The 12,073-nt window shown below is 37.3% G+C and overlaps 1 long non-coding RNA gene across 1 annotated transcript; it reads left to right on the plus strand.

Annotated features, from left to right (window-relative positions):
• Positions 1-9,504: 9,504 nt before the first annotated feature.
• LOC129727669 (uncharacterized) lies at positions 9,505-11,389 on the plus strand. The gene is made up of 2 exons (XR_008728579.1): positions 9,505-10,013; positions 10,297-11,389. It is a non-coding gene; the product is annotated as an uncharacterized LOC129727669 (long non-coding RNA).
• Positions 11,390-12,073: the final 684 nt, after the last annotated feature.

The raw sequence follows: 12,073 nt of genomic DNA on the forward strand, positions 1-12,073 counted from the left end.
CATGAAAAAGGGGGGTCGTTAGGGGCCATCTACATACCACGTTGACAGCTTTGGGGGGAGGGGGGGGTGGTAAAATCGTATAAAATCTGTCCACGTGGTATGTGGATGGCCTTATGTATCTTAACAGCATTTTTTCAGGCATTTTTCTCATACATTTAGAAGTCACTGACAATGTTTTTCATGGTAAAATTATTGTCGGTGGTAGATTCAACAACAAAAAACGTTGTTAAAATATGGTAATGACAACAATCGTTTACAAGCTTACAGTAAAAATACCGTGTTTTTATTGTAACCATGGTTTTATTGCTCTGGACAATTATGGCATATCTATGTACAATTACAGCAATTATTAAGGTTTTTTAAATATTTTTTTAATGTTATTTTTTTCGGGTAGGTATAAGATAAACTCATTACCTACGGGTGAAATTCAAACTTTGATGCAAGTACAACAATTAAACTTGGAAATTTTCACGATGAAATTATTCAGTAAGGTTAGAGAACAGATTGATCTTTAAAATGGGATACAGTTTGTGATTGTGTATATAGGGTAGGGAACGGCTTAAGCAGCAGCGCCTATTTTATTCAGTCGAAGAAACCAGGGCTCAAACTCCTGCATTTTGATCAATATCGACAATTTCAATGATGGAAACGAAAACTTTGATTGTCTAGCTGTCTTACGAATATAAGTAATACCGTTAATCACAAAGAAATCTGTGAACAATCGCAATTGAAACAAATCGACCTATATTGCAGCCATCCAGGAGCCACTTCGGGTGCTGAAAAAAAACGCCTGCAAAACATATGGAAACTGCTTAAAATAGGTTCGGGGTGATTGGAATAGTGTCCCTCGATTGGTAACTTTGATTGATGATTGTTAAAGTTTGCTAACTTAGTTTCACAATCTGAAAACAAGTTCTGACAGAGAAAACGATAGCGAACAGATTGTGATACTACTGTTTGAGTTTCACCCAACATATTTCGAGTATTGCGTCTGAATACACAGGCGGTTCCTAAAGCTGCTTAGAATATGTTCCCTACCCTAGTTGATGAAGAGTTTAAAGTTCATTTTTTGAGGTAAAAACTGATTTCTCTCCGCCAGGATCGGGCTAAGCTATTGGTCATTGTTTTTAAACATTATGTAAAATCTAATCAACTTGATCAACCTGATCAACTTTGATTTAAGATATTTTGGAATATCGACATAAAATTTTCAAAGTTTTAAAAATTAAACATAGGCTTATCTACTATCCTGCAAATACGCTACAGTAAACCAACTTTTTTATTTTTTTTTATCAAATGATATTCGTTTGTTTATGTAGTAAAAGACGAAAACAAAGAAGTAGACAAAGGTGGTGGTGATGGGATGAGGACTGTTATGCAGCCATGGTATAAACACTGAACCGTGCTGCACTGGTGCGGTGTTTGCATAGCAACACGATACGACGTGTCTTACTGCCACCACTCAGTGTTAGTGTTATAGCGAATTTCTTTATTCCACTGTGTGCGGGCAAAACTGCCAAGGAATAATGAAACGTCATCGTCATTTAAGACGCAAGTAAGAAAGAGATGCCAGATAATTGTTTACGAACTTAGCACGTGCGGTGGTGGGTTGAAGCTGACAAATTTTACAGTGCGCTTCGGGCAGCACGGCAGGTCAAAACTGGGTCAAAATCGCGCGAATAAAGAAGGGTTTTGACAGCAGTTAGTGCGCTTCCAGGTCAAAACGAGGTGAGCTGGTGGAATAAAGAAATTCGCTATTAGACAAACGGCACGAAGGGCGAAACCTGAAACACCGAAGGCAGTGTCAGTGTTATCTGATCACCACCAGGGATGCCACATATACAGATTTTTCTGTATTTTACAGATTTTTGAACTGAAAAAGCAATACAGAATCTGTATTACAGAATTACAGAATAATGCCAAAAATACAGATTTTACAGATTTTTTTTTGTTATACCGACGAACTGAAATCAATTTCAAAGGTAGAATTCGATTATACGATTTCCAAAGTTTTGTAAAGTAGCCTTAAGCTAAGACAAGACGTGCCAGCTGGTCACCGTTACATTCAACCAATTTGAACCGGCTGCTGATTGGCAGAATTCGATATAGCAATCGTCACGTAGAAAATACAACGAGGTCACTTTTCACTGTAAAGCAGTGATGCTGGAGAGTCATAATTTACCTATTATAATCGTTCATAAATAATGATGCAAAAGTATGCAAGGTACATGATATTACCGAGTAATGTATTTCACTGTTATAACTTTAAAAATGCATTGATTAATCGTTTATTACTATTTCGGTTGAAGTCCAAGAAACTTAGAAAGAAAAAATTTGGGTACCAAGAAACTTAGGAAGAAAAAATTTGATAATAGAAGTATGCTTTATTGAACATAAAATAATAAATAAGAATTGAGTGTTATTCGCCTATATATTGCAATATTAATTTGTTTTATTTTCATTGACCTGCAGAAGTTGTTAAAAATAATCATTCTGGCATCAACGGTATGGAACGTTCAAAAAAATTTCGACGGGGATGACGGCCGTTACGAAAAGAAAAATAAGAAGCCAGCTGTCGCGTCTTGTCTTAGTCTTAGGCCTTAAGCTGTGGCAAACACCGGCGCCGGTGGATCTACACAGAAAACTAAAATTACCCAAAATTAAGTTCTTTTTACTCAATTCGGACCTTTACTGCAGCTACCCAAAATTCGGTTAAATGCAGAGTACCCAGAATTGGTTAATCCGGTATGAACAACGAGTTGGGTTAAAAGTACTCAACAATGAGTTCAGGGTTTCTAGTAAAAACTACCCAAAATTAAGTTCAAACTACCCAACTCGAGGTTTTTGGGACCAGAAATCTTTCTATGATAGTTTGACACTCCCTCCTTTTTCTGGAAGGGAGGCTCCCACACAAATTTATTGTAACCATAAAAAACACGGTATTTTTACTGTAAGCTTGTAAACGATTGTTGTCATTACCATGGTTTAACAAAGTTTTTTGTTGTTGAATCTACCATCGACAATAATTTTACCATGAAAAACATTGTCAGTGACTTCTAAATGTATGGGAAAAATGCCTGAAAAAATGCTGTTAAGACACCCCCCTTTTTCATGGTAAAAATGGCAAAAACGATGTTTTTTATTGTTCTGGACAATGATATTTAATGTAAAATTGATGTATCTACAATGGAAAACATAGTTAAATTATGGTATAGCTATGTATGCAATTTTTAAGGGTTTTTAAATGTTTTTTTAACGTTATTTTTTTCGGGTAAATATGTGAAGCTTTTACAGAAATTTGTTTAATTTTTATTTCAAAAAATATGTTGCGTAATAATTAAATATATAGACCGCGGGGCAAGACACTCATGTAAATAAATATATTACCTAATATATTAACAACGCTAATATATCTAGATCATTCCTACCGACATTCAACATACCTTACACGCTCCTTTAATTTTATTCTAAATTGAGCAACTTTGACTCAGTTTCACAATGTCTATTAAAACGTTATAAATTGAGTAAGTTTCGTTTACCGAACTGAGTAACAGTTACTCAGATTGTCATAATTTTCTGCTTTACTCTTTTTTTTGAGTGGTATTGAAAACATTTAAAAACGTTTCGCTAAAAATAGGTTGTTGTTTGGAAAAACGTGTTGTATTGTTGTTTGAAAAAAGTGTTTTTTATTTGTGTATTAGAGTTCCTCCAGATATAAAAATGGTTATGGATTTTTTGGCATGTGTTATTTAAAACCTCAAGTCACAGTTCCCGGGTAACAGTGAACCGTATTGCTGCGGGTTTTAAAGAAGCTGCTAAGGCAGAAGATACACTAATGATTACATATTGTAGGAATCTGTCACTACGAAAAAGTACGAATGGGTGTACCTATTAGATAGAACCTTGGAACGGAGAGAGAGGGGGTTGAGTTGAGAGAGGAAGAGCGTTAGGGAGTAGGGAAAAAGCAGCGGAATAAACCTGAGTACACTTTTCACTTTTGATTCACTTTCACTAAAAAGTGAAAAGTGTAGTGAAAATTTTTCTATCAAGACGCTCGAACATAAGTGAATAAACCTGAGTAATTAAGTAAGTAAACTGAATTTATTTCATTTTGAACAGTGACCAAACCTAGCTGTTACATTCGGTGTGAGCTTTTTATTTTTCATTGAGGCATTTTCAAACATACACAGGCGCCAATTGTTTGATTTTCGACAGTTGTTCAGCAGTTTTTGAATCTCGGTGACATAATAAACATGATGTCAAACATAAGCCAAAATTCCAAGCCGGGTAGCATTGTTCAACGAAAAAAATTTTTATTGAAATACTCTAAGTCCAATAAAAATCTGTTGTTTCAAAAATAATGACAGACACAATAGTTATTACAATTGAAAAAAAAAAAAAAGATTCAAGCTATCGAGGATTATGATGTACAAAATCAAAATATGCGAGATTCGAACGCGATTGAGGTTATTGAGCCATCCAGTATGCCACCGAAAACATATTACGCTTTCTATTCGGGAAACGAGTCAAATACTGTGACTTGCATAATCGGGGGAATTTCCCACTCAATGCTGGTTGACTCCGGAGCAGAAGCAAACTTGATTACCAGCGAAGCTTGGGAGAATTTTAAATCAGCCGGTATCGAAATAATCAGTTGTAAAAAAGGTAGTGAACGTATTCTAAAAAGCTACGGCAACAATGTTCCTCTGAAGGTACTGGGCACGTTCAAAGCAGTTACTCGGGCCGGATCCTGATCTGTAGAAGCCGAGTTTTTCGTGATCCACGGTGGTCAACGTTCTCTTTTGGGAGACGCTACGTCCAAACAATTGGGAATACTTAAGGTTGGGCTAGAGATTGATCGCGTAATAGACAATCTGGAACCACTTTCTAAGATCACTGGTGTTTGCGTTCATGTCTATTTGGACCCCGACGCCAAACCAGTTTTACAGCCTATGAGGAGAGTTCCCGTGGCACTGGAGGAAGCTGTCAACCGTAAGCTGGAGGAGCTGATTGCGAGGGACATTATCGAGGAAAAAAAAGGCCCGGTGAGCTCGGTTTCTCCGTTGGTGGTGGTTGGTAAGGCAAACGGGGAACCCAGGATTTGTCTGGACCTAAGAAGAGTGAATGAAGCTGTGATGAGGGAAAGACACCCAATGCCAATGATTGATGACTTCCTGGCTAGAGTCGGGCCTAACAAATTGGATGTCAAAGACTCCTTCTTACAGCTCGAACTAGACGAAGCATCTAGAGATGCGATGGTGTTTTTGACGTCTCGGGGAATGTACCGATTCAAGCGTATGCCTTTCGGTGTGGTCTCGGCTCCAGAAGTTTTTCAAAAAACCATGGATGCGATATTGGCTGGTTCGGAAGGTGCTTGGTGGTACATCGACGATGTATATATCGAAGGAAAGGACAAAGAGCAGCATGATGAACGTGTTGCCAAGGTAGAGAAATATGTGACGTAATAAAATGACTTTGTTTTCTTTTTTTTTGTTTTACTGCTTGAATCACTTAAAGGGCAAATAAAGCTGATTCGTGTAGTTGGTGTAATTTTGATCATATTTTCATTATGTGTGTTTCTTTTTTTCTTTCCATTTTTTTATCTGATTTATGCAGGTCCTGGCGAAACTGAAAGCAAGGAATGTACAACTAAATTGGGATAAGTGCATTTTCGGGGTCACAGAGCTTCAGTTCCTCGGCCATAAAATAATGGGTACGGGAATAATACCATCGGATGCTAAGGTGGAAGCTTTGGTTACCTTCCGTAGACCGGAGAGTGCTAATGAAGTCCGGAGCTTTCTTGGGTTGGCCAACTACTTAAACCGGTATATACCGAACCTGGCGACAGTAGACTCGCCACTGAGAGACTTGACAAGAAAAGGAAACTCGTTCAACTGGCTGGCTAAACACGAAAAAGCTTTCAAAGAAATCAAGAAAATATTGTCTGATCCGTCGAAGTTAGGTTTTTACCAAAAGGGGGATAGGACGCTCGTGATGACAGATGCTAGTCCCATTGGACTTGGAGCCTTACTGATTCAGGTAGACAAGTACGGGCAACATCGGGTTATCAGTTATGCGTCTAAATCGCTGACGGACACAGAAAAACGGGATTGTCATACTGAAAAAGAAGCTCTTGCACTAGTCTGGTGTGTCGAAAAATTTTACATCTACTTATATGGGATTGAGTTTGAAATTTTGACCGATTGCAAAGCGCTCATCTATCTGTTTACACCGCGATCGCGGCCTTGTGCCCGAATTGAAAGATGGGTGCTACGTTTGCAAGGATTCGATTACATAGTAACGCACATCCCAGGCGATCAAAACCAAGCAGACGAGTTGTCGAGACTGTCGACTCTCAGACCGGTAGCTTTCGATCAGTGAGAGGAGATTATGATTACAGAGATAATTGATTATGCCGCAAATGCGGTTGCTGTGTCATGGGAACAAATGGTAGAAGCTTCCAGAGCGGATGAGGAAATCCAGCAGATTTTAGATATTATTGGACGAGATAAACGTGATGAACTGCCAATCGAACTTCGCGTGTTCGCTAATGAGCTATGCCAAGTAGGGGATCTTCTGTTACGGGGAGACCGCATAGTTGTTCCGACAAGGTTACGCTTTCAGGGTCTTAAAATTGCGCATGAAGGTCACCCGGGATCTTCAATGATGAAATCAACGTTGCGTTTATCAGTATGGTGGCCCAAAATGGACAGAGAAGTAGAAAACTTTGTTAGGAACTACCGTGGATGCATATTGGTAGCTGCACCAGATGCACCGGAACCCATGACAAGGAAGCAGCTGCCGGATGGACCCTGGCAGGAAATAGCTATCGATTTGCTGTTGTGGTGGTGGACTATTATAGTCGGTTCGTAGAAGTTGTGGAAATGTGGGACATTACTGCTTCTAACACAATCCGAGAGCTGTCAACGATGTTCGGTCGTTTCGGAGTTCCGATTACAATGAGAGCCGATAACGGGCCTCAGTTGGGTAGAGAATGTAAAGAGCTTAAAGCATTTTGTAAGGAATTCGACATCGCATTGGTTAACACCATACCGTACTGGCCACAGGCAAACGGTGAAGTAGAACGCCAGAACAGGAGCATCTTGAAACGTTTGCGAATTTTGCAGGAGCTGGGCAAAGATTGGCGTCTAGAGTTACGAAAATATCTTCTGGCATATCATTCTATAACTCACCCGACTACTGGGAAGTCTCCGTCGGAACTATTGTTTGGGCGTAGGATCAGAAATAAGCTGCCTTCGATACCAGAACGAGAAGAAGATGAAATGGTGAGGGATCGGGATAAAATCGTTAAAGAGAAAGGAAAGGTGTATTCAGATAACAAACGAAGGGCTCGTAGGAATGAAATTGAGAATGGGGATTTGGTGTATGTTAAACGACAGAGAAAAGATAACAAATTGGCAACAGATTATTCTTCGGAATTGTTCAAAGTTGTCAAGCAAAAGGGTTCAGAAGTTACGGTAAAATCATTGAATTCGGGAAACGAATATAAACGCTACGTATCACATTTAAAAAAAGCAGAAGCTCAGTTCCAAGATGCACAAAGAAGGGAAGATAGAGAAGACCAACCAGGAACGTCAGTAGAACAAGAAAGGAGTGACGAGAATAACTTTTCAAAATCTGTATCGGAAGGTCACAAATCAATTGAGGTCAGCGAAGATGATACAAGTGTTTGTGTACCTGAGAAGCGGAGGTGTTCGGCTCCCAAGAAGTTCCAAGACTATGTCCCATTTTGAAAAAAAAAAATAAAATAAAGGTGGGATGTAGGAATCTGTCACTACGAAAAAGTACGAATGGATGCACCTATTAGATAGAACCATGGAACGGAGAGAGAGGGGGTTGAGTTGAGAGAGGAAGAGCGTTAAGGAGTAGGGAAAAAACAGCGGAATAAACCTGAGTAATTAGGTAAGTAAACGGAGTTTATTTCATTTTGAATAGTGACCAAACCTAGCTGTTACACATATATGTATATGCAAAATACAAAGATTTGAAAAAAACTTGTGATTTTGTTATAATTGTATGCAACAATCCTCTGGCAATTTCATTCATCAAAGGGATCAAAAGTCAAAACGAGCAAACTCAGTAGCTTTTACTCAGTTTCATTTCAAAGCGGTTTTCTGAGAAGAGGGTGATTCCTACTCAATTTCTGACATACACTCAAAATATTTTTCACATTATTGTTACGTGAAATTTCCTGTACTCATTCATTTTCTGTCATTTTGCATGATTTATGTGACAAACATAACATCTACGTGAAAATCACATGCATACTATGTTTTATCACGTAGTATCTACGTGAACATGGCAACGTCAAACAGAATGTCATAGAAGTAATATCGCGTGAACTCTCTATGTGAAAATACACAGAAATCAAAATGGCGAAGCTGTTGTCTAACTCAGTCTCTGACAATAAAATAGAATTTCTCGACGGCTTGCGAATAAGTGAGCTTTCGAAAAACCGTACGGATTTGACATCGAGCCTTGAGCTTACAGGTTTCACACAGATGTAGTTCAAAGGTCGAGGAGTATCCTATACATAAACAGTTGCAGCTTACAATATTTATCGCCGGCAAATGTCGTAATATTTGTCCGTTTTTATGTCGTTTGATTCATTTACGAATCGGCGATTTTGCATGGCCGTGCGATTTATCAAACAACATATTTCTAAAATTTCTAAAAACTATTTGCCATCTTTTAAGAATTGGGGAAACAAAATTTGGAAATTTTAGGTTGTATCAAACGTAGTAGCTAGCAGATAATCGAATGCTTTCCATTTTACCGGTAGTTGAATTCTACGTGAAATTCACATAAAATGCATATAGCTGCTGTATAAGATTCATAGGATAAATCATCTCACCAGATCATGATGAACTCAAATGACAATCACCTAGAATCTACGTGAAAATGACAGTGGAAAATATTCACATAACTTTTCCGGTAATTATGACGTGAAAATTATTTTGAGTGTATGACTCTACCCATAAATGAGTAATATCATAAAAACTCTGTTCAGAGTAGGTTCACTTTTAACGAAAGTGAGTGACATCTCACTCAGTTTAGAGTTAAATTTGACGAGCGTGTACAATCAATAAACTCAGAAATCGTTTTGCGCACAGTAAAAAACAGCGGGACTTACTAATAGGTAACAAATCAATTTAATGAACTCATATAATGATTTCACTATTACTTGTTGGAGACTATGCTGTTACAACTGTACATCTGAAAGAACTGATTTCATTGCATAGCAAGGACAAACATTTACTGACTATATCAGATGTAGAAATCAAAGACAAAATGAAACATGATCGATTATTTAGATAAAAATATAAAAATATAATATATAAAATATAAAAACAGTCAAGGAACTGTTTTGTTTTAAAATATCATGAGAAAATTATTTCGCTCATATTAGATACTACACTCGAGCCACTAGAACGAGTTTTAGAGATTTGGTACGTACTACATTTATTGACAGTCTCTGTTATATCAACGAAAAATTCATTCAATCTCTAAATTACACTGGTCGACAAAAGCAAAATATAAGTCGTCCCAAAGCTCAAAATAGTTGCCCTTAAAAGATTTTCATTTTTTAACCATTCCTGTGAATTTTAAAAAATGCCGCATAGTATACTTAGTACTTATAAGTAAGGCCCGGATTTATGTTGGGGGGAGGGGGTGGTTGTGGCAGAACCTGCATTTACCCGTGTTATCAACAAATATTATTCACAAATTTCTGAGAAGTTTATTTGCTACTTAATAATACTCAGTGATATTTGTGCTGAAATAATAATACCATTATACAATTTAGTTTGATTGTGTTTTAGAACAAGAACAAGACATGAATTATAATAAAAAAAAAACATTTTGGTCTAATGAGTCAGTCGGCATATTAATTGTTAATTTGTTTACTGGATCGATTGCCGTTTTTTTAGTTTTCGGATACGGAAAGTGTCATAACGTATAGGTTTTTTCTCTATTTCATACGCGTGGGTGAGGTAAGTTTATTTATTGTCAGTGAACTTGAAAACTTTAACCCCGATAGCAAAGCCTTCGAGTACTAAGCGAGCTCATGTAATATTGGTTTCACTGTATAGCAGATGCATGGTTGAGGAAATCTCTTGGGATACTTGACTAGCAATCGTGTTTTCTTTGAAACGAAAATTGAAAAAAATAAAAAGAAACTTATAGAATTAAATTAAATTCTAAGTACATTTCTAGTTCGTCTATTTACTAGTATTGTAGTATATATATTTTCAAAGTTTATTTTTTTATTTGCAGGACTGCAACATTTATAGTTCGAGCTTGGCGAAATTGGTGTAGCGAAGTCCATAAAAACTTAAAGCACTGCATTACTACAAATGCATATGTTTGTATTGAAATAAATGCGCATTCTATAATAAAATTCATCGAAATCTGCAGAAGTGTAGGTGCCAATTTTATAATTACTGCTCTTTCAAGCCAGCCGTGTGAAAAACTTTTCGGATAGTTACGAACAATGGCAACAACAAATCAAACAGTTGTTAATTTCACCATAAAAGAATTGACAGAAAAACTGAAGCGAATCCAAATGAAATTTGATATTATGTACAGAAACTGTGATAAAGTTAATTTTCCAAGTTTGGAAAAATTGAAAACCCGTTCAGTCCCTGATTTTCTTCCTTCGGAAGAAGACATACGTAATTGCATAATAAGAGCCCAAGCCATTACAAAAGAGAAGTTGTTTGCTGTAGGAATTCACAGCCCAAATTTTGATGCTTCTATCAGCCGGCAGTGTCAGAACACTACAGAATTTATTGATGTTGAAGCACTCAATACCTATGCTGACGATTATGGAGATGTTGACGATTATGGAGATGACGACGATTTGCAGGAATTCAACTTTCAAGACAATGAAACACCCATCCTATCTCATCACCACCCTATCGAGTTCGTAAATGTTAATACAACTGAACTGGAAAATGATCATCTAAATAATCCAACAGTGTTTGAATTAGACAGAATTTTACCCAACTGTAACGGTTATGTTAAGGTAACAAATTGTCGAACTGGACATAAGCATACATTCAGTATTATGAACTTATCTGGAAATATTATAAACATGAAAAAAGAGTACCTGCTATATTTACTAACACCGGGGCGGTACCAATTGTCAACAGATAGGCTGGCACGATTCAAGCAAAAAGAATTTGCAAATAAACCAGACCAGCAACTTGAACACATTTGATCAAAAATGTGCTAACCGCAGAAGTATATAATGCTCAACAGTTCATGGTTCAACAACATCCAAAGATAATGTTTTTATCACGATTTGTTTTGTTTAGAAGATGAAGTAAATAAAACTATAAAAAAAAACAATCAGTATGAAATGAAATGATTTCATATGTTAATATATTCGCTGATCATGAAAAGAAAATCAAACATGATGACATCATTAAGTCGTTCACTATTTAGCTGTTTGCCTCAGGTGTTTTGTTAAAATATGGCTTCTCTACGACAGTTTGAAGTATAAGGCCGTTCTTTAGATATCAAAATCATGCAATTTCAACATAGTGTTAAAGTTTTTTCAATGACGTATTTTATGTTTTCAAAAATAAGTTACTCAAGGTACGAAACATTTGTGTAAGAGAGGAGGTGAGGATTAAATAAGTGATATCTTCTAAGTATTTTTTTTTTTTCAAAGAGAGCTTCAGTCTGTGAGGATATAAACGCGGAAATACATTACTTTTTGAAAACGCATTACTTTAAAAAATGCATTACTTTCAAACATGCCTATACACGAAATCTTCCCTTCGGATTCCTTCCGTGTAGCATTCGCCGGATCCGCACTGCCGAATTACATCTCTTTGGACAGGGTTCGTCTGCCTGTACGCCTGTTCGTACCGCGGGTCATGCATTGCCAAAACTGCAAGCAGTTAGGTCATACAGCCACCTACTGCTGCAACAAGGCACGCTGCAGCAAGTGCGGAGGCAATCATGCTGAGACCGCTTGCAGTGAGAATACTGAAAAGTGTCTTTACTGCGAGGGAACTCGGCATGACCTTTCGGCGTGTCCCGC

The sequence above is a fragment of the Wyeomyia smithii genome, chromosome 3 (genome assembly GCF_029784165.1).
Source record: "Wyeomyia smithii strain HCP4-BCI-WySm-NY-G18 chromosome 3, ASM2978416v1, whole genome shotgun sequence".
Classification (NCBI taxonomy): domain Eukaryota; kingdom Metazoa; phylum Arthropoda; class Insecta; order Diptera; family Culicidae; genus Wyeomyia; species Wyeomyia smithii.